Below are 20,546 nucleotides of genomic sequence, written 5' to 3' on the forward strand. Positions count from 1 at the left end.
GAGTAGATCACAGATACAATCAAGGTAGTTCCGCTACGGACTACAAAACATGGAAAATTCTATGCTACCCGGCATGCAGGCCCACGATCACGACCACGCCTCAGTCCTCTGAATAGTTCACATAGAGGCGGTCTGTCTCCTCGTCGTACTGCCACGCCAGCTGAGTGCCGTCGGGATCTTCTGTCTCTGGGGTACCTGTACCTGTTGGGAGTTTTGGAGGAATCCGTGAGCCACGGGGACTCAGCAATCTAAGACCTTGGTGCCAGAACTAGTCATGTTATTAGGTAGGGTAGGGGTGAAGTGTATAAGGCTGCAGCATCCTAAGCTGGATTAAGTGGCTAACTTACGCAAGGTAATTGTGACGGTGGTCTACACCAGCGATCGGATTTACTAGATCACTAAGTGATCCTGAACACCTACCTACGGCATTCATAACCCCACCGTGTTCCCGATCGAAGAGAGATCTTCGAGGGGGACATTCACGGTTACGCACACGGTTGGCAATTTTATTAGCTTATGTTTGAGTTATCTAATACCGGATGTTAACAAAATGTTCCAAGTTGCCACATAACCGCGGGCACGGCTTTCCGAAAGATTAAACCCTGCAGGGGTGCTCCTACTAGTCCATCACAAACGTACACAGGCCACAAAGTAATCCTCTATCACGAATCTCGTGATCTCGTCGGATTCCTTAGAGGAAAACCTCAACTCTGGGGGAAACCAAAGCTTCACTCGGATTCCTATACGCAAGATATATCGTTAAGGTAAGGCAAGACTAGCAGGACCTCTCGACGTGTCGACGACCCCAATAAGAGCAGCATATCTCAGTCTCAGGACACGCCAGATGGAACTAGCTACAGGTACCAAACCTCAAGTTTCCTTGTGGTGGCCCCGTAGGCAGACCAGTTTGGACCAACACTCATGAGGAGCACTGGCCCGGGTTGTTGATTAAAGATCCTCGGGGTGATCATTCCATATGCAGATTATTAAGTGATTAGCAAATTAACACCAATGTTGGGTCCTGCCGGACAAGCCTTATCACTACGCGATTTATCGAGGGGGTCCCCATAACAACCCCGAACGTGTTAGGAGCGATCAATATGGAATCAAACACCGGTAACCGGTAACTAAGGCGGCAATAACGGAACAAAGCACCCGGCAAAAGGCTAGGCCTTCCGTCATTTGCCAAGTATATAGATGCATTAATTAAATAACAACATTTAAGATAATGATATCAAGCTCATGTTATCACATGAGTCAAAGCACCTGCATCTAGCAACGCTAACATTAGTAGCTGAGCAAAGCCTACTTAGCCAACCAAGTTTGCTAGGAAGGGATCAGTGTTTGGGTTCATGGCATATCAAGAGGCAATTTAATTCAGTGGTAGGCAGCGAGCAACATGACATGGAAACGCAATCTAGCATAACAACTCTAGAGATGGACTCAAGGTCATATCATCTTGCCTGTGATATCCTCATCTTGGAATGGTTCTGGTTCGTCCTGCACGTACTCTCCTGACTCCACGTATTCGTTCTCCGATCCCGGTGCTACCCAACATAAGAATAACAGCCAATGAACAGCAGCACCACAAGATGCAACAATCACATGATGCATACGATGAAAATTGAGCATGCACCACTATTTCTATCACTAGCACAAGCAAAATAAACTACTGCAAGTTTCTGGACAGAACTGTACACTAAGCTATTTTTACATGCATTAGGATGGAATGAACAGATGCGGCTCGTGAAAACGATGCAAAACCATATAAAGAACATTGCAAACAGAGCTACGGATCAACGGGAATCAACGAAACAAGATATGAAGCCCTACGTGGAAGAATCAACACCACACTCACAATTGGCACAAATCTGGGATTCCCAGGTTGCCAAGACATCTATCATTCCAACATGAATGGAATGGAGCAATGAAGAATACCACAACATCCCTAAGCTCACACAATGATCAAAATGACTATACTACATAATCTGTCATAATCTGCATCTTAGCTCTTTGTGAGCTACATGCAACATAGCTATAGACCACCAAATATGACAAATAATATATGTGGCTGTTGCCAACCAAGAACACTACCAACACCAGCAAGAATCACAGAAAAAGGAATTAAACTCTAGAAGATACAAGGCCACAAACTTTCCCAAAACCATCAGATCTCAGGGACTTAGTGAAAATTCCTGCACCTGAGTTTCTGTCTTTGTTGTGAAGCTTTTTGACAGCAACCAAAACTCAACCTACTTGACTCAAAATGATTTGAAATTTTACAGGGAGCTTCACAAACATATCAGGTTCGAAATCCTAGCACTGAACTAAGGCTAGTTCTCAACACAATGACCATTACATCCTCATCTATAAGAGAAGAAAATGTTTCCAGAATCTCAGACTTAGTGAAATTCCAGATTTCACTAAGCTGGACTTTTTTCAGCCACATGCCCAATTTTTCTAGGCATAGTTTGCACACAAATAGCACCAAGTGATAAATGACACCACTATGATGTAGAGCAAAACTCCTACTATCACACAAAAGCTCATGCCCTTGGGCTCCACCTATTCCATGGAAACAAAGAGCGAACTTGCAACAAATCTGAATATGTCAACTCCACAAAGTATCCTAATGGTAAAACTAACTTCACCACTGGATTACTTGGGATATTCTACCCCAAAATCATATATAATATGTGGGCACTTACTTGGAACAAGTGACCCAAATTAAGGAAGAGGAAACTACTCCAAATCATGCCTAATGAATAGGGCATCATTTCATGTAGTTTCACTATATCAACTACTACATGGTTGAGCTCATGTGCACAATGACAAAGTGAAATGGGGGTTTGAACCCCATGTTTGTGTCATGCACATCAACTTCACAACCACTTCTACCAAGCTATCCACACATACAAATCACCATGCCCTCTCACATATGGTCATGTGAAGGTGCAAAGCTTGCTTGCAAAGGTGGGATGCTTCTCACACACACATCTACTCCACATCACCCACAAGCACATCATGCTCTAGATCAAAACACATACCTACACATGTTAATCATAGCTTGCATCACATGGCAGCATACACACATCATAACCCCCATAAGTTGCACTTACACAAGAAACTCTAGTGCATCACACATAACAAAAATGCTATGCTTGCAGGCTCAAGGTTATACTAGCATATGCACCTACATGCACTCCCTCTAGAGCACACACACATCTACTTACACACACACATATATGCTCTCAAATATATGCATGCTTACCTTCACAAGTTATATCTACCATGCACCCTACTCTTGCTAGCATCAACACTAAGAACAACATACTGAAGTGAGTGGATTAAATACCCACATGAGGCCAAGCATCTGCAGCAACTAAGCAACATCACATAGCTAAATAGATATGCACATCAACATAAAAAAAGGGCAGGGAGGGATTCAAACCCACAACCCCTGTAACACCACACAGGAACTACACCACTCTGTTACTAGGTCTTTGCTTGAAAAGCAAGGGAAGTTTAACAGGATAAACATCCCCCTGCGCTACTGCTACTGTGCCAAAACAAAACACAGGAGAATTAAAAAAGGGGAGGTGGCGACCCTGGGACTCGAACCCTGCACCTCTAGGAAACAACTAGAGACAACAACCACTGCGCTACTAATCGAAGTCTAGCAGAGGGGAGGGCTAAACCGGGATAGGTTAGCACCCCAACTGAATTTACCCTGCACCTGCGCGTGCACTGATGCTCGTCGGCGACAGGGACGCTCGGTTGAGCCACTGTTGCTGCTGCGTGCAAAAGGCACCGTCTGCTGCTGCTGCTGCTACGCGGGGAAAGGAAGGGAGCCCTGCCACTGTTGCACACACGTAGGCGCACTTGACAGGGAAGAATCACCACAACTACAGCGATCTGCTGCTCGCTACGGGGGAGGCGCTCGGCAACAGAGAAACGGCGTGCGCTACGGCTGCTACGCTAGCACGAGGGGGGAGGAAGCCCCCTTCTGCGCATCACACCCAAACGCACTCCTCACGCATCTACTACCTCAAACACATAACCCCTGATGCTGCTGCTCGAACAGAGAACGAACACGAAGGAACCGATGCACTACCTCGGATCTAGGCCGAACCAGGGGGAGAAGGAAGGGGGAGGTGATCCTCACCTTGGGGAGGAAGAAGGGGTTTGGATCGGGGAAGATGGTGTTGGAATTATGCCCTAGAGGCAATAATAAATGTATAGTTGTAATTTTAATTCCTGTATCAAGATAATAGTTTATTATCCATGCTATAATTGTATTGAATGAAGACTCATTTACATGTGTGGATACATAGACAAAACACCGTCCCTAGCATGCCTCTAGTTGGCTAGCCAGTTGATCAATGATAGTTAGTGTCTTCTGATTATGAACAAGGTGTTGTTGCTTGATAACTGGATCACGTCATTGGGAGAATCACGTGATGGACTAGACCCAAACTAATAGACGTAGCATGTTGATCGTGTCATTTTGTTGCTACTGTTTTCTGCGTGTCAAGTATTTATTCCTATGACCATGAGATCATATAACACACTGACACCGGAGGAATGCTTTGTGTGTATCAAACGTCGCAACGTAACTGGGTGACTATAAAGATGCTCTACAGGTATCTCCGAAGGTGTTAGTTGAGTTAGTATGGATCAAGACTCGGATTTGTCACTCCGTATAACGGAGAGGTATCTCGGGGCCCACTCGGTAATACAACATCACACACAAGCCTTGCAAGCAATGTAACTTAGTGTAAGTTGCGGGATCTTGTATTGCGGAACGAGTAAAGAGACTTGCCGGTAAACGAGATTGAAATAGGTATGCGGATACTAACGATCGAATCTCGGGCAAGTAACATACCGAAGGACAAAGGGAATGACATACGGGATTATACGAATCCTTGGCACTGAGGTTCAAACGATAAGATCTTCGTAGAATATGTAGGATCCAATATGGGCATCCAGGTCCCGCTATTGGATATTGACCGAGGAGTCTCTCGGGTCATGTCTACATAGTTCTCGAACCCGCAGGGTCTGCACACTTAAGGTTCGACGTTGTTTTATGCGTATTTGAGTTATATGGTTGGTTACCGAATGTTGTTCGGAGTCCCGGATGAGATCACGGATGTCACGAGGGTTTCCGGAATGGTCCGGAAACGAAGATTGATATATAGGATGACCTCATTTGATTACCAGAAGGTTTTTGGAGTTACCGGGAATGTACCGGGAATGACGAATGGGTTCCGGGAGTTCACCGGGGGGGCAACCCACCCCGGGGAAGCCCATAGGCATTGGGGGAGCCACACCAGCCCTTAGTGGGCTGGTGGGACAGCCCACAAGTGCCCAATGCGCCAAGAGAAGAAAAATCAAGAGGAAAGAAAAAAAAGGAAGGAGGTGGGAAGGGAGGGGGACTCCTCCCACCAAACCAAGTCCAACTCGGTTTGGGGGGGGGGGGGAGTCCTCCCCCCCTTGGTTCGGCCGACTCCTTGGGGGGTCCTTGGACCCCAAGGCAAGGCCCCCCTCCCCCCTCCTATATATATGGAGCAATTACGGCTGATTTGAGACGACTTTCTCACGGCTGCCCGACCACATACCTCCACGGTTTTTCCTCTAGATCGCGTTTCTGCGGAGCTCGGGCGGAGCCCTGCTGAGACAAGGTCATCACCAACCTCCGTAGCGCCGTCACGCTGCCGGAGAACTCTTCTACCTCTCCGTCTCTCTTGCTGGATCAAGAAGGCCGAGATCATCGTCGAGCTGTACGTGTGCTGAACGCGGAGGTGCCGTCCGTTCGGTACTAGATCGTGGGACTGATCGCGGGATTGTTCGCGGGGCGGATCGAGGGACGTGAGGACGTTCCACTACATCAAACGCGTTCTCTAACGCTTCTGCTGTACGATCTACAAGGGTACATAGATCACTCATCACCTCTCGTAGATGGACATCACCATGATAGGTCTTCGTGCGCGTAGGAAATTTTTTGTTTCCCATGCGACGTTCCCCAACAGTGGCATCATGAGCTAGGTTCATGCGTAGATGTCTTCTCGAGTAGAACACAAAAGGTTTTGTGGGCGGTGATGTGCTCTTTGCTGCCCTCCTTAGTCTTTTCTTGATTCCGCGGTATTGTTGGATTGAAGCGGCTTGGACCGACATTACTCGTACGCTTACGAGAGACTGGTTTCATCGTTACGAGTAACCCCCTTTGCTCAAATATGACTGCCAAGTGACGGTTTATCCAACTTTAGTTGAATCGGATTTGACCGAGGAGGTCCTTGGATGAGGTTAAATAGCAACTCATATATCTCCGTTGTGGTGTTTGCGTAAGTAAGATGCGATCCTACTAGATACCCTTGGTCACCACGTAAAACATGCAACAACAAAATTAGAGGACGTCTAACTTGTTTTTGCAGGGTATGATTGTGATGTGATATGGCCAACGATGTGATGTAATATATTGGATGTATGAGATGATCATGTTGTAATAGAAATATCGACTTGCATGTCGATGGTACGGCAACCAGCAGGAGCCATAGGGTTGTCTTTATACTAACGTTTGTGCTTGCAGATGCGTTTACTATTTTGCTAGGATGTAGCTTTAGTAGTAATAGCATAAGTAGCACGACAACCCCGATGGCAACACGTTGATGGATGATCATGGTGTGGCGTCGGTGACAAGAAGAACGTGTCGGTGCTTTGGTGATGGAGATCAAGAAGCACGTGATGATGGCCATATCATGTCACTTATGAATTGCATGTGATGTTAATCCTTTTATGCACCTTATTTTGCTTAGAACGACGGTAGCATTATGAGGTGATCTCTCACTAAAATATCAAGACGAAATTGTGTTCTCCCCGACCGTGCACTCTTGCTACAGTTCGTCGTTTCGAGACACCACGTGATGATCGGGTGTGATAGACTCAATGTTCACATACAACGGGTGCAAAACAGTTGCGCACGCGGAACACTCGGGTTAAGCTTGACGAGCCTAGCATGTGCAGACATGGCCTCGGAACACATGAGACCGAAAGGTCGATCGTGAATCATATAGTTGATATGATTAGCATAGGGATGCTTACCACTGAAACTATACTCAACTCACGTGATGATCGGACTTGGGATAGTGTAAGTGGATCATGAACCACTCAAATGACTAGAGAGATGTACTTTTTGAGTGGGTGTTTAGCATATAATTTGATTAAATTGAACTCTAATTATCTTGAACATAGTCTAAAGTCCACTTTGAATATATTTGTGTTGTAGATCATGGCTCACGCAAGTGTCATCCTGAATTTTAATACGTTCCTAGAGAAAGCTAAGTTGAAAGATGGTGGAAGCAACTTTGTAGACTGGGCTCGTAATCTTAAGCTAATCTTACAAGCTGGGAAGAAGGATTATGTCCTTAATGCTGCGCTAGGAGATGAACCACCCGCTATGGCTGATCAGGATGTTAAGAACGCTTGGTTGGCGCGTAAGGAGGACTACTCAATAGTTCAATGTGTAGTCTTGTATGGCTTAGAACCGGGACTTCAACGTCGCTTTGAGTGTCATGGAGCATTTGAGATGTTCCAGGAGTTGAAGTTTATCTTTCAGAAGAACGCCCGGATCGAGAGGTATGAGACCTCCGATAAATTCTATGCTTGCAAGATGGAGGAAAACTCGTCTGTCAGTGAACATGTGCTCAAAATGTCTGGGTACTCAAACCGTCTAGCTGAGCTGGGGATTGAACTCCCGCAAGAGGCTATCACTGACAGAATCCTTCAATCACTGCCGCCAAGCTATAAAGGCTTTGTGTTGAACTACAACATGCAAGGGATGAACAAGTCTCCCGGCGAGTTGTTTGCGATGCTGAAAGTCGCAGAGTCTGAACTACGTAAAGAGCATCAAGTGTTGATGGTGAGCAAGACCACTAGTTTCAAGAGAAACGGCAAAGGCAAGAAGGGCAATTCGAAGAAGAGCGGCAAGCCTGTTGCCAATCCGCCGAAGAAACCCAAGGCTGGACCTAAGCCTGAAACAGAGTGCTTCTATTGCAAGGGTATGGGTCACTGCAAGCGCAATTGCCCCAAGTATCTGGCAGATAAGAAGGCGGGCAAAGAAAAATCAGGTATATTTTATATACATGTTATTGATGTGTACTTAACCGGCTCTCGTAGTAGTGTCTGGGTATTCTATACCGGTTCTGTTGCTCACATTTGCAACTCGAAGCAGGAACTGCGGAATAGACGAAGGCTGGCGAAAGACGAAGTGACGATCCGCGTAGGAAACGGTTCCAAGGTTGATGCAATCGCCGTCGGCACAGTGTCACTTCAGCTACCATCGGGATTAGTGATGAACTTAAATCATTGTTATTTAGTGCCTGCGTTGAGCATGAACATCATATCTTGATCTTGTTTATTGCGAGACGGTTACTCTTTTTAGTCTGCGAATAATGGTTGTTCTATTTCTATGAGTAACATCTTTTATGGTCATGCACCGAATGTGAGAGGATTGTTCATATTGAATCTTGATAGCGATACGCATATACATAACATCGGGACCAAAAGAGTTAGAGTAAACAACGATAGCACCATATTTTTATGGCACTGCCGTTTGGGTCATATTGGTGTAAAGCGCATGAAGAAACTCCATGCTGATGGAATTTTGGAGTCACTTGACTTTGTTTCACTTGACACGTGCGAACCATGCCTCATGGGCAAGATGAATAAGACTCCGTTCTCCGGAACAATGGAGCGTGCAAGTGACTTGTTGGAAATCATACATACAGATGTGTGTGGTCCAATGAGCGTAGAGGCACGCGGCGGATATCGTTATTTTCTCACCTTCACTGACGATTTAAGTAGATATGGTTATGTCTACTTGATGAAGCACAAGTCTAAAACATTTGAAAAGTTTAAGCAATTTCAGTGTGAAGTGGAAAATCATTGTAACAAGAAGATCAAGTTCCTACGGTCTGATCGTGGGGGTGAATATCTGAGTTTCGAGTTTGGTGCTCACTTAAGACAATGTGGAATTGTTTCGCAGTTAACACCGCCTGGAACACCACAGCGTAATGGTGTGTCCGAACGTCGTAATCGTACTTTGTTAGAGGTGGTGCGATCTATGATGTCTCTTACTGATTTGCCGTTATCATTTTGGGGTTATGCATTAGAAACAGCTGCATTCACTTTAAATAGGGCACCATCGAAATCCGTTGAGACGACACCATACGAACTTTGGTATGGCAAAAGGCCAAAGTTGTCGTTTCTTAAGGTTTGGGGATGTGATGCTTATGTCAAAAAGCTTCAGCCTAAAAAGCTGGAACCCAAAGCGGAAAAATGCGTCTTCATAGGTTACCCAAAAGAGACAGTTGGGTACACCTTCTATCTCAAATCCGAGGGCAAAGTGTTTGTTGCTAAAAACGGAGCTTTTCTCGAGAAGGGGTTTCTCTCGAGAGAATTGAGTGGGAGGAAGATAGAACTTGACGAGGTTGTCGAACCTCTCATCCCTCTGGATGGTGGCGCAGGGCAAGGGGAAACCTCTGTCGTTGCGACGCCGGTTGAGGAGGAAGTTAATGATGATGATCATGAGACTCCAGTTCAGGTTTCTGTTGAACCACGCAGGTCGACGAGATCACGCGCTGCTCCAGAGTGGTACGGTAATCCCGTCTTATCAATCATGTTGTTAGACAACAATGAACCTGCGAATTATGAAGAAGCAATGGTGGGCCCAGATTCCAACAAATGGCTAGAAGCCATGAAATCCGAGATAGGATCCATGTATGAGAACAAAGTGTGGACTTTGGAGATACTGCCTGAGGGCCGCAAGGCTATTCAGAACAAATGGATCTTTAAGAAGAAGACGGACGCTGACGGTAATATGACCGTTTATAAAGCTCGACTTGTGGCAAAGGGTTTTTCACAAGTTCCAGGAGTTGACTACGATGAGACTTTCTCACCCGTAGCGATGCTTAAGTCCGTCAGAATCATGTTAGCAATAGCTGCATTTTTCGATTATGAAATCTGGCAGATGGATGTCAAAACGGCGTTCCTTAACGGTTTCCTTAAGGAAGAGTTGTATATGATGCAACCCGAAGGTTTTGTCGATCCTAAAAATGCTGACAAGGTGTGCAAGCTCCAGCGATCCATTTATGGACTGGTGCAAGCATCTCGGAGTTGGAACAAACGCTTTGATGAGGTGATCAAAGCATTTGGGTTTATACAAGTGGTTGGAGAATCTTGTATTTACAAGAAAGTGAGTGGGAGCTCTGTGGCGTTTCTAATATTATATGTGGATGACATATTACTGATTGGAAACAACGTAGAGCTTTTGGAGAGCACAAAAGGTTACTTGAATAAAAGTTTCTCTATGAAGGACCTAGGAGAAGCTGCTTACATTCTAGGCATTAAGATCTATAGGGATAGATCAAAACGCCTGATAGGACTTTCACAAAGCACATACCTTGATAAAGTTTTGAAGAGGTTCAAAATGGAACAGTCCAAGAAAGGGTTCTTGCCAGTTTTACAAGGTACGAGATTGAGTAAGACTCAGTGCCCAGCAATTGATGAAGATAGAGAGCATATGCGCACCGTCCCCTATGCTTCAGCCATAGGTTCTATCATGTATGCGCTGCTGTGCACTAGACCGGATGTTAGCCTGGCCATAAGTATGGCAGGTAGGTTCCAGACTAATCCAGGAGTGGATCACTGGACAGCGGTCAAGAATATCCTGAAGTACCTGAAAAGGACTAAGGAGATGTTTCTCGTGTATGGAGGTGACGAAGAGCTCGCCGTAAAAGGTTACGTCGATGCAAGCTTTGACACAGATTCGGACGACTCCAAGTCGCAAACCGGATACGTATTTATTTTTAATGGGGGTGCAGTAAGCTGGTGCAGTTCCAAGCAAAGCGTCGTAGCAGATTCTACATGTGAAGCGGAGTACATGGCTGTCTCGGAGGCGGCTAAGGAGGGTGTCTGGATGAAGCAGTTCATGACGGATCTTGGAGTGGTGCCAAGTGCACTGGATCCGATAACATTGTTCTGTGACAACACTGGTGCCATTGCCTTAGCAAAGGAACCAAGGTTTCACAAGAAGACCAGACACATCAAACGACGCTTCAACCTCATCTGCGACTACGTCGAGGAGGAGGACGTAAATATATGCAAGGTGCACACGGATCTGAATGTAGCACACCCGCTGACTAAACCTCTTCCACGGCCAAAACATGATCGACACCAAAATTGTATGGGTGTTAGATTTATTACAATGTAATTCACATGGTGATGTGAGGGCTAGATTATTGACTCTAGTGCAAGTGGGAGACTATTGGAATTATGCCCTAGAGGCAATAATAAATGTATAGTTGTTATTATAATTCCTGTATCAAGGTAATAGTTTATTATCCATGCTATAATTGTATTGAATGAAGACTCATTTACATGTGTGGATACATAGACAAAACACCGTCCCTAGCATGCCTCTTGTTGGCTAGCCAGTTGATCAATGATAGTCAGTGTCTTCTGATTATGAACAAGGTGTTGTTGCTTGATAACTTGATCACGTCATTGGGAGAATCACGTGATGGACTAGACCCAAACTAATAGACGTAGCATGTTGATCGTGTCATTTTGTTGCTACTGTTTTCTGCGTGTCAAGTATTTATTCCTATGACCATGAGATCATATAACACACTGACACCGGAGGAATGCTTTGTGTGTATCAAACGTCGCAACGCAACTGGGTGACTATAAAGACGCTCTACAGGTATCTCAGAAGGTGTTAGTTGAGTTAGTATGGATCAAGACTGGGATTTGTCACTCCGTATAACGGAGAGGTATCTCGGGGCCCACTCGGTAATACAACATCACACACAAGCCTTGCAAGCAATGTAACTTAGTGTAAGTTGCGGGATCTTGTATTGCGGAACGAGTAAAGAGACTTGCCGGTAAACGAGATTGAAATAGGTATGCGGATACTAACGATCGAATCTCGGGCAAGTAATATACCGAAGGACAAAGGGAATGACATACGGGATTATACGAATCCTTGGCACTGAGGTTCAAACGATAAGATCTTCGTAGAATATGTAGGATCCAATATGGGCATCCAGGTCCCGCTATTGGATATTGACCGAGGAGTCTCTCGGGTCATGTCTACATAGTTCTCGAACCCGCAGGGTCTGCACACTTAAGGTTCGACGTTGTTTTATGCGTATTTGAGTTATATGGTTGGTTACCGAATGTTGTTCGGAGTCCCGGATGAGATCACGGACGTCACGAGGGTTTCCGGAATGGTCCGGAAACGAAGATTGATATATAGGATGACCTCATTTGATTACCGGAAGGTTTTCGGAGTTACCGGGAATGTACCGGGAATGACGAATGGGTTCCGGGAGTTCACCGGGGGGGGCAACCCACCCCGGGGAAGCCATAGGCATTGGGGGAGCCACACCAGCCCTTAGTGGGCTGGTGGGACAGCCCACAAGTGCCCAATGCGCCAAGAGAAGAAAAATCAAGAGGAAAGAAAAAAAAAGGAAGGAGGTGGGAAGGGAGGGGGACTCCTCCCACCAAACCAAGTCCAACTCGGTTTGGGGGGGGAGTCCTCCCCCCCTTGGTTCGGCCGACTCCTTGGGGGGTCCTTGGACCCCAAGGCAAGGCCCCCCTCCCTCCTCCTATATATATGGAGCAATTAGGGCTGATTTGAGACGACTTTCTCACGGCTGCCCGACCACATACCTCCACGGTTTTTCCTCTAGATCGCGTTTCTGCGGAGCTCGGGCGGAGCCCTGCTGAGACAAGGTCATCACCAACCTCCGTAGCGCCGTCACGCTGCCGGAGAACTCTTCTACCTCTCCGTCTCTCTTGCTGGATCAAGAAGGCCGAGATCATCGTCGAGCTGTACGTGTGCTGAACGCGGAGGTGCCGTCCGTTCGGTACTAGATCGTGGGACTGATCGCGGGATTGTTCGCGGGGCGGATCGAGGGACGTGAGGACGTTCCACTACATCAAACGCGTTCTCTAACGCTTCTGCTGTACGATCTACAAGGGTACGTAGATCACTCATCACCTCTCGTAGATGGACATCACCATGATAGGTCTTCGTGCGCGTAGGAAAATTTTTGTTTCCCATGCGACGTTCCCCAACAGATGGCGCCGCCGGAGAGGAAGAAGAAGGTTGCTGTTGCCGGACCGAGGAAGAGGAAGAAGTTCGCCGGGAACACGCCGGTGATGAACTCCTGCCCGTCGTTGTGGTCGTCCCTCGACCTCAATGACGGCGGGAATGGAACGCGGGCGCCTTCCACGAGCCCCCGGGCATGGTCGCCGGCGCTGCTCGACGGAGACGGCGGGGTAGACGCGGCGATGAACCCTCTCTCTCTCTCTCTCTCTGCTACTCCTACAGAAACTTACCAGAGAAAGAAGAAGAAGGGAGATGGAGATGGTGGCGGCGGAGGAGAGAGGGAAACCCTACGAGATGGAGAGGGCACGGACGCCAAGATAAATAGGGGGGCCTCGACGTTAGTGCCTCACGGCGCTTGCGTCTCTCTCTCTGTCTGCTACTGACGGAAAGAACAGAGGGGTGCGGACGGCGCCGTCTGAAGGAAAGGGGAGGACGTGGAGCTGGGCCACCGCGCGGGAAAGGAAGGAGTGGGCCGCCAGGGAGAGGGAGCCCACTGGCACTATATAGACAGAGAGGAAAAACCTGCTGCTGCTATTTAAAAGAAAGGCCAGATAGGATAAATAATACAAGGCAAAAAACTACTGGGATAATTCAAAAGAAAATACCCCCTGGTCATATAAAAATATGACCTATTTAAATAGAATAAGATCAAGATTTTTAGGAGCAGATAATATTTCACAAAACAGAATTAATGCCTCTGTTTTGTACTTATTGCACCTGATTAAAACACTTTTAAAATTCACCAAGCTATCACAACTTTACACTCAATATAATCCCTCAATATTGGACATTTTTAAAACGGGGAAGGAAGGAGTGAATCTTGACTTAAAGAAGAAATAGAGAGGGAGGGAGGATGGTTTGGAATCCTAGCAACTTACTATCACATGCACTCATAGAAGTCCCTCAACACACTCACAAGAACACATGCAACACTAGGTAGCTAACCACAAGATCACCACACCACATGAAATGCTAAGATCATATAGCAACAACACAAGTCAAGGCCATGCAATGATATGCTATGCATGCATGCATGAGAAGGAAGTAGTAGGGAACACACATGAAATCATGGTACCAACTATAACATCATAATCTCTGACAAGTGGACCCACTTGCAATGGTTCCAAAATAGGGAAGGTTACATATGGGGCACTACACACGGCCACGCCCTCACCCACGCCCTTGTGAGTCTGACGAGTTGTTGTCGTTGGCGGCCAAGCCCTTTTCACGCGCGCGCCACTCCATGGTCAGCAGGAGGTGGGGACCGCCTTCACCATCGCCGTCCCGATCCACGCGATCCTCCGCCACCTTGAGGCGGCCGGTGAGCTCCTCCACCATTAGGGTGTCGAGGTCGACCAGGGTCTCGATGGAGAGCGCCACCTGGGCGTACCTACGAGGCACAACATGAAGGAACTTGCGCACGACGCGCCCATCTCCGACAGGATCACCATGTATCGGGAGATTGCTGACGAGCCCAGTAAGTCGCATGGCAAAGTCGTCGACGTTCTCACCGGGCTTGAAGCGGATGTCCTCGAATTCCCGATGGAGGCTCTACGCCCTGGCCTCACGCACAGCGGCCGAGCCCATACGCATGGTCTTGACAGCATCCCACGCTTCCCTCGTCGTCTCCTTCGTGGAGAGGACGGCGAGCATCTCTGGCGACACCGCCCGAAGGACGGCCTCCAGCGCCATGCGGTCGTCGTGGAAGTCGTTTGTTCCCGTGGTGACGGCGTCCCATAGCCCGCGAATCTGTAGGATGGCTCGCATGAGGAGCGACCAGTTGCCGTAGTTGCTCCGAGTCAGGGTTGGGAACACCGTCGGCAGGGCCACCTCGCGCCTCTGCACTACCGGCGCGGCGATTTCACGCCCGCGCCCGGTGCGTCTGTTCCTCCCCATGGGCGAGCGCGTCATGGTGCGCCCGCGCCTCGGCGACGGCGTCCTAGACCCGTCGGTGGCGGCAACCCTCCTGCGCTCCTCGCTTCCTGCCATGATCCCGAGGTTGACGAGGCTCTCATGCCAATGTAAGCACGAATCAGGTCAACTCACTCTCTCTCTCTCTCGATCAAGATCACACGGACAAGATAACAGGGGCTCGAGGGTTTTGGCGATGCGAACAACTTGCATCCTTTTTCCCTGTATATCTTCTGCTCTTATTCTGTTACAAACACACACACGCAGAGCCACCAACGGCCCGAGCTATTCGCCCGCTACAACCACCACGACCGCGCCATCCCACGATCCAGTTCATGCGGGCGTTAGACCTTGTCTACGGGAGAAAAACTAGCTACCCTAACTACCTTATCTACTCAGCTAACTAGCTATTATTGACTGCTTAAGTGGAGAGGAAAAACCGAACACCTAACTGACAGACTGACGAAACAACGAGCACATGAGGTTTAAGCCCACACTAACAGCATTGGGAACCAGTTTTTGTTCATAAAACAGAAGGGTAAAGTCCACCTGCAAGGAACAATTGAACATACACACATACTGACATTTTATACATCCTACTGTCGATGATAGCACATCATTTTGTTTGTAAACTGCTGGTGCTATTTATTTCAATTTTCAGTTGAAATGCCACAACGACATAAAAATGAGTACAACAAACAAGCCTTTTTCAAGTTTATACTGTTTGCTTATTAGAGGTCCAAATTAATAAGTCTGAATGAGTGATTACCACATAAAAGAATCCTGCTATCAAGCATCCAGGCGACGTCCAGCAACCCTCGTTGTCGGGCATGGCAGGATCATCGATCTTCTCGACGAGTGGGCTGATATCTGATCACGCAATGAGGAAAAGAGAACTCCTTTTCAGATAAAAATCAGCTGTATGACCTACCTAGAGAAATCTCCCGTAACACGATTGGCACGGAAATAGAAATTTCCATGGATAAACATGTATCGATCAGCCACATGTCCTAAGGAGAAGTACTTCCTCCGTCATACTCCAACATCCGGTCTGCTGAGTTCACAGATGGTGGGGAATCTCTGAATAATAACTGGTGAACTGAGAGAAGGCTGCATCAACATATGTTCTGAATAACTCATGAACGCACTGCAGAATTTCACTTTCAGGAAGGACGGGGAATTGAGCCCGTGACAGTCAGCAGTACATACATAGTATTTTGAATGGAGTTTGTCCGACAGCGCTCGATCGTGGCTGTTCTCGTTATCCGGAGGCGTTCGATCGCAGAAAGGCCTTTTTGTTTGAGGCCCACGCCAGAGGCACCACAGGCGCGAGCTGCTCGTTTAGTACCACCTCGATCGGCTACGAGGGGACGGAAGGGTAGGAGGATACAAATAGAGGGGCAGGACAGCAGTTCAACTCATACCTTTCTCGGCCTTTTGGCTAAGATCAAGTGTAGTATCTGTTCTTATCAGTTTAATATCTGATATGTGGGCCATGAGCCCACAATGATATTAAATTTATTTTTTATGGGTGAGGGACCACCACAGTGGCTTGCTGCTGGGTCCCTCAGGTGTCGCCTGGGCGTTGCACTACAGCCCGGGCAGGCGTGCCCCAACCAAAACAATTTGAAATTTCTTATAAGAAGCATACTTGGTAGATCTATCAGGTGAAGCATTTGTTTGACAAGAACACAACTTATGTGTTGGTTTGTTTGCAGCGGGATGACCAAAGCCCATCTGCATGGTCCCCAACAAAGAAAAATGAAATTGTCTGTCTAAATTTATGTGCTGCCTGGTCACAATACACGGGACCAACAAAGAAAAATGAAATTGTCTGTCTAAATTTATGTGCTACCTGGTCACAATACGCCGGGACGGTTAGTTTGTCCGACCAGAAAGGAGGCTGATTTGTCCAAGGGTTTTATTGATGGATCATTTCCAGTATAGCTACAGAAATTTGTTCCCAAACTCTTACATGACGAAGTTGGTGAGGACTTTCTGCACCAGGTGCTCCCCATACACCACCTTCTCGTACCTGGCAACGCCGTCCGTTTTCTCCCCGCAGAACTACACCGGCTCCACTGCGGCGTCGAAGTTCGACTGCACATACGTGCCGTTTGTTTCAGAAAAAAGGGAAAATTAAGTATAAGCAACTCAATCAAAAGTTCATCTGCATATACCTCATAGAAGAAAGCGACAAATACACGGTAGCGAGGGGAGTTGTTGACGACTCTGTGCAGCGTGGGCTGGTATATCCCATTCGACCAAACTTGAAACCAAATAAGATGATTCATAATTAATAAGGTTGCTAAAATAAGAATGAATAAGGCTGCCAAAATAGATAGTTGCAAAGAAAGAAACCTTCAGCATGTCTCCGATGCTACAAACGAAGGTTCCTGGGACCGGCTTGGCATATATCCACTCACCAGACTGGTTTCTGACCTGATACCAAATTACCAGAGAGTTTCAGCAGGCCAGCTCCTCCCCTGCTTCATGACAGAGGAAGCAGAGGGCATAACATAAACTGATAATACTACAAGATACAAGTGCTAGTGAAGGAACATGTACCTCAAGAGCACAAATATCATCATCCTGATTCACCAATGTCAGAAGGCTTGCAGTTTAACAGAATGAGGGAAAAAACAATTTCCAGGATATTTCGTATAATTTTCCTAAGAATACTATATATGGTTTTCTTAAGAAGCAAGCATATTATACCGATATTGACTTTTTTTTTAAAACAAGATAATGATGTAAAACCAAGAGATCTGTACTCACCCTAATCTGTATGAGCTCCACTGGAATAGAGCAGAAAAATAAAGTGAGATGTATCAACATGCCACAAGATAACTTGTTTTTTACGGTACATGTGTGCTTACCACCCAATATCAGTGTGTTCCTCTTGTGGGATGTCATCTGAGACTGGATAGCCAATTAACCTGAGAACCCAGAAAGCATCTCCCGCCACATCGCCTTCGAAAGCATCCAACAGCCCACCCAATGCAAAGGCTATGCCTCTCATGATCTTCCTTGAAAGATCTGAAAGGAAAAATGGCATGTTTCGGTTGACGAGCATAAACAATAAGCAAAATGATTCAGAGAAGTGGACCTTGTAGAAGGTTTATATAGTTTTCCAGCAGCGCGTCAAAATTTTATGGCTAATCTGGCCTGCACGGAAGATAAACTATTCAATTCTTTAAAGCATATTAAGTACTAAAGGAGCATCCTGTAAATTGTCACATGTTAAACATCATTTAATATTGATAGGTGTATAATAATGTTACATGAACCATTCTCTCAAAAATGTGATAATGGCGCTATAAGATATACCTTCAGAACAAAGAACAGAGAAGGTATCCCTAAAGAAAAGTAGAGAAGGAAAGTTGAAAACATACCACAAATTATATATCCTTCCATTGGTTTAGAAAGATCACCATATCTGCCCGGTTTGATAGGCGTGTAGCACTGCAATTTTTATTCTAAAGTTTTGCTAAAAAAACAGAACAGTTTAAATAAGCATGAGAAGAAAATTCAGGGACATGTGAACTCACATCAATTGCTTCATGCATATCAGGTTTACCCTTGGTAACATTTTCTCCCACTCTACCCTCTGACGATAGACCATAAGAAAGTTCATTTGCATACGTAGTGGTTTTCCAAGGACTAAACTATAAGCTAAAAGAAAAGTTAAATTTTCTATTCACATATCATACCTATATCCACTCTGAGGTGTCATTTTGATCTTGAGTTTACCCTCGCGAGGGAGCTAAAAGAACTTGCATGTGACGTGACTAACTTCCGTCATTAGTGACTCGGAAATCCTATGACCTTTGTGTTAATAATGCACATGCATCATTTACTACAGTTAGGCTGACAACAGCACATTGTTAATTAGCACTCGACTGATGAATTGAAGAGCATTCAGGACCAGTTTTTTTTGGCACAAAACAGAAGGGGAAAGATCAGCAGCACGACTGTTTATCTGTAAACTGCTGATGCAACTTGTCGTTATCTGGAAAGATCAGCATTTTTTTTTGTGCACAAAACAGAAGGGGAGTGATTACCACATAGAAGAATCCGGCCTCTTGCAAGCGTCGTCGAGCAAACCCTTGTCATTGGCCATCATCGATCTTCTGGACGAGCGGGCTGATATCATTTTCAGATAAACAAACAGACATCAGCTGTATCGCCTGCCTAGAGCGAGAAATTTCCGTAACACGAATGGTACGGAAAAGAGAATTTTCCATGGATCAGCCACATGTCCGAAGGAGACGCACTTCTTCCGTCCTACTGAGTTTAGAGAGGGTGGATAATCTCTGAATAGTAACTCATGAATTCAGAGAAGGCCGCATCAACATATGTTCTGAATAACCCATGAACGCACTGCAGAATTTGTCTTTCAGAAAGAATGAGGACTCGAGCCCGTGACTGTCAGCAGCCCGTGTGCACGCGTTCGTCAACTCTGTATTTCTTTTGAGGCATCCAACTCTGTATATAATGGCAAAACAGGCAAGCCAGGCGCTAATCAGGCCGGGAATATAGGCCTCGACAAGAGGCTTTTCGTTTTAGGCCCACCCAAGAGGCTTTGGCATTGTACCGCCTGCAACCCGTTTAGTACCACCTCGCACGCTGAGGAGGGGACGGGAGGGTAGAAGGGTACAAATAGAGGGACAGGGCAACACCACAAATCATACCTTTCTCGGCCTTTTGGCTAAGATCAAGTGTAGTATCTGTTCTTATCAGTTTAATATCTGATATGTGGACCATGTGTCCACAACGATATTAAATTTATTTTTTATGGGGGAAGGACCATCACAATGGCTTGCCATTGGGTCCCTCAGGTGTTGCCCAGTGCGTTGCACTACTGCCTGGGCAGGCGCACCCCAACCAAAGCAATTTAAATTTTTAATTTCTTTGGAAGAGAATGCTTGGTAACTCGTGAAGAATTTGGAGAAGATGCCAACTTGTTCCTACCAATTTCATTCAGTATGTGTTACTTCAGCTGCTGTTAGATTCATAGAGCACTGACGAGGATGGAAGTCCGGCGAAAGAATCATCATAAGCCCAAAACAAACACAGGAAGATTCATTAACCACGAAGCGCGTTGACTTAATTTACTTGCATCCATGGAGAAATGTACCTTGTTCATGTTGAATGTGGTGGTTTGTTTGCAGCAGGATGGCCATCCACCGTAGTCAAAGCCCATCTGCCTGGTCCCCAACAAAGGAAAATGAAACTGGATGCTGTCTAAATTCTCGGCATCTGACTGGCACAAATGTGCAACTTTTTTTCTTCTCTTGTGCATGTTGTCATGTGATTTGGTTCTGAATGACAATCTAAAAAAAATTTGGTTCTGAACTTTGTTTCTGAACTCCAAACATAACTCAGAGATTGAAAGCATTTCAGGATGAGCGGACTGGAGTAATACAAAGATGTATTGGTGGCTGCATTTTCATTATCATCA

At 46.2% G+C, this 20,546-nt stretch overlaps 2 non-coding genes and 1 pseudogene across 2 annotated transcripts; 2 read left to right on the forward strand and 1 right to left on the reverse strand.

Annotated features, from left to right (window-relative positions):
- The first annotated feature begins 16,502 nt into the window (after positions 1-16,502).
- On the forward strand, positions 16,503-16,698 carry LOC123414320. The gene has a single exon (XR_006614318.1). It is a non-coding gene; the product is annotated as a U2 spliceosomal RNA (small nuclear RNA).
- Positions 16,699-17,149: 451 nt separating this feature from the next.
- On the reverse strand, positions 17,150-19,849 carry LOC123409362 (annotated as a pseudogene).
- LOC123414324 lies at positions 19,773-19,969 on the forward strand. The gene has a single exon (XR_006614322.1). It is a non-coding gene; the product is annotated as a U2 spliceosomal RNA (small nuclear RNA).
- The last annotated feature ends 577 nt before the right edge of the window (positions 19,970-20,546 follow it).

This window comes from Hordeum vulgare, chromosome 7H (genome assembly GCF_904849725.1).
Source record: "Hordeum vulgare subsp. vulgare chromosome 7H, MorexV3_pseudomolecules_assembly, whole genome shotgun sequence".
Lineage (NCBI taxonomy): Eukaryota > Viridiplantae > Streptophyta > Magnoliopsida > Poales > Poaceae > Hordeum > Hordeum vulgare.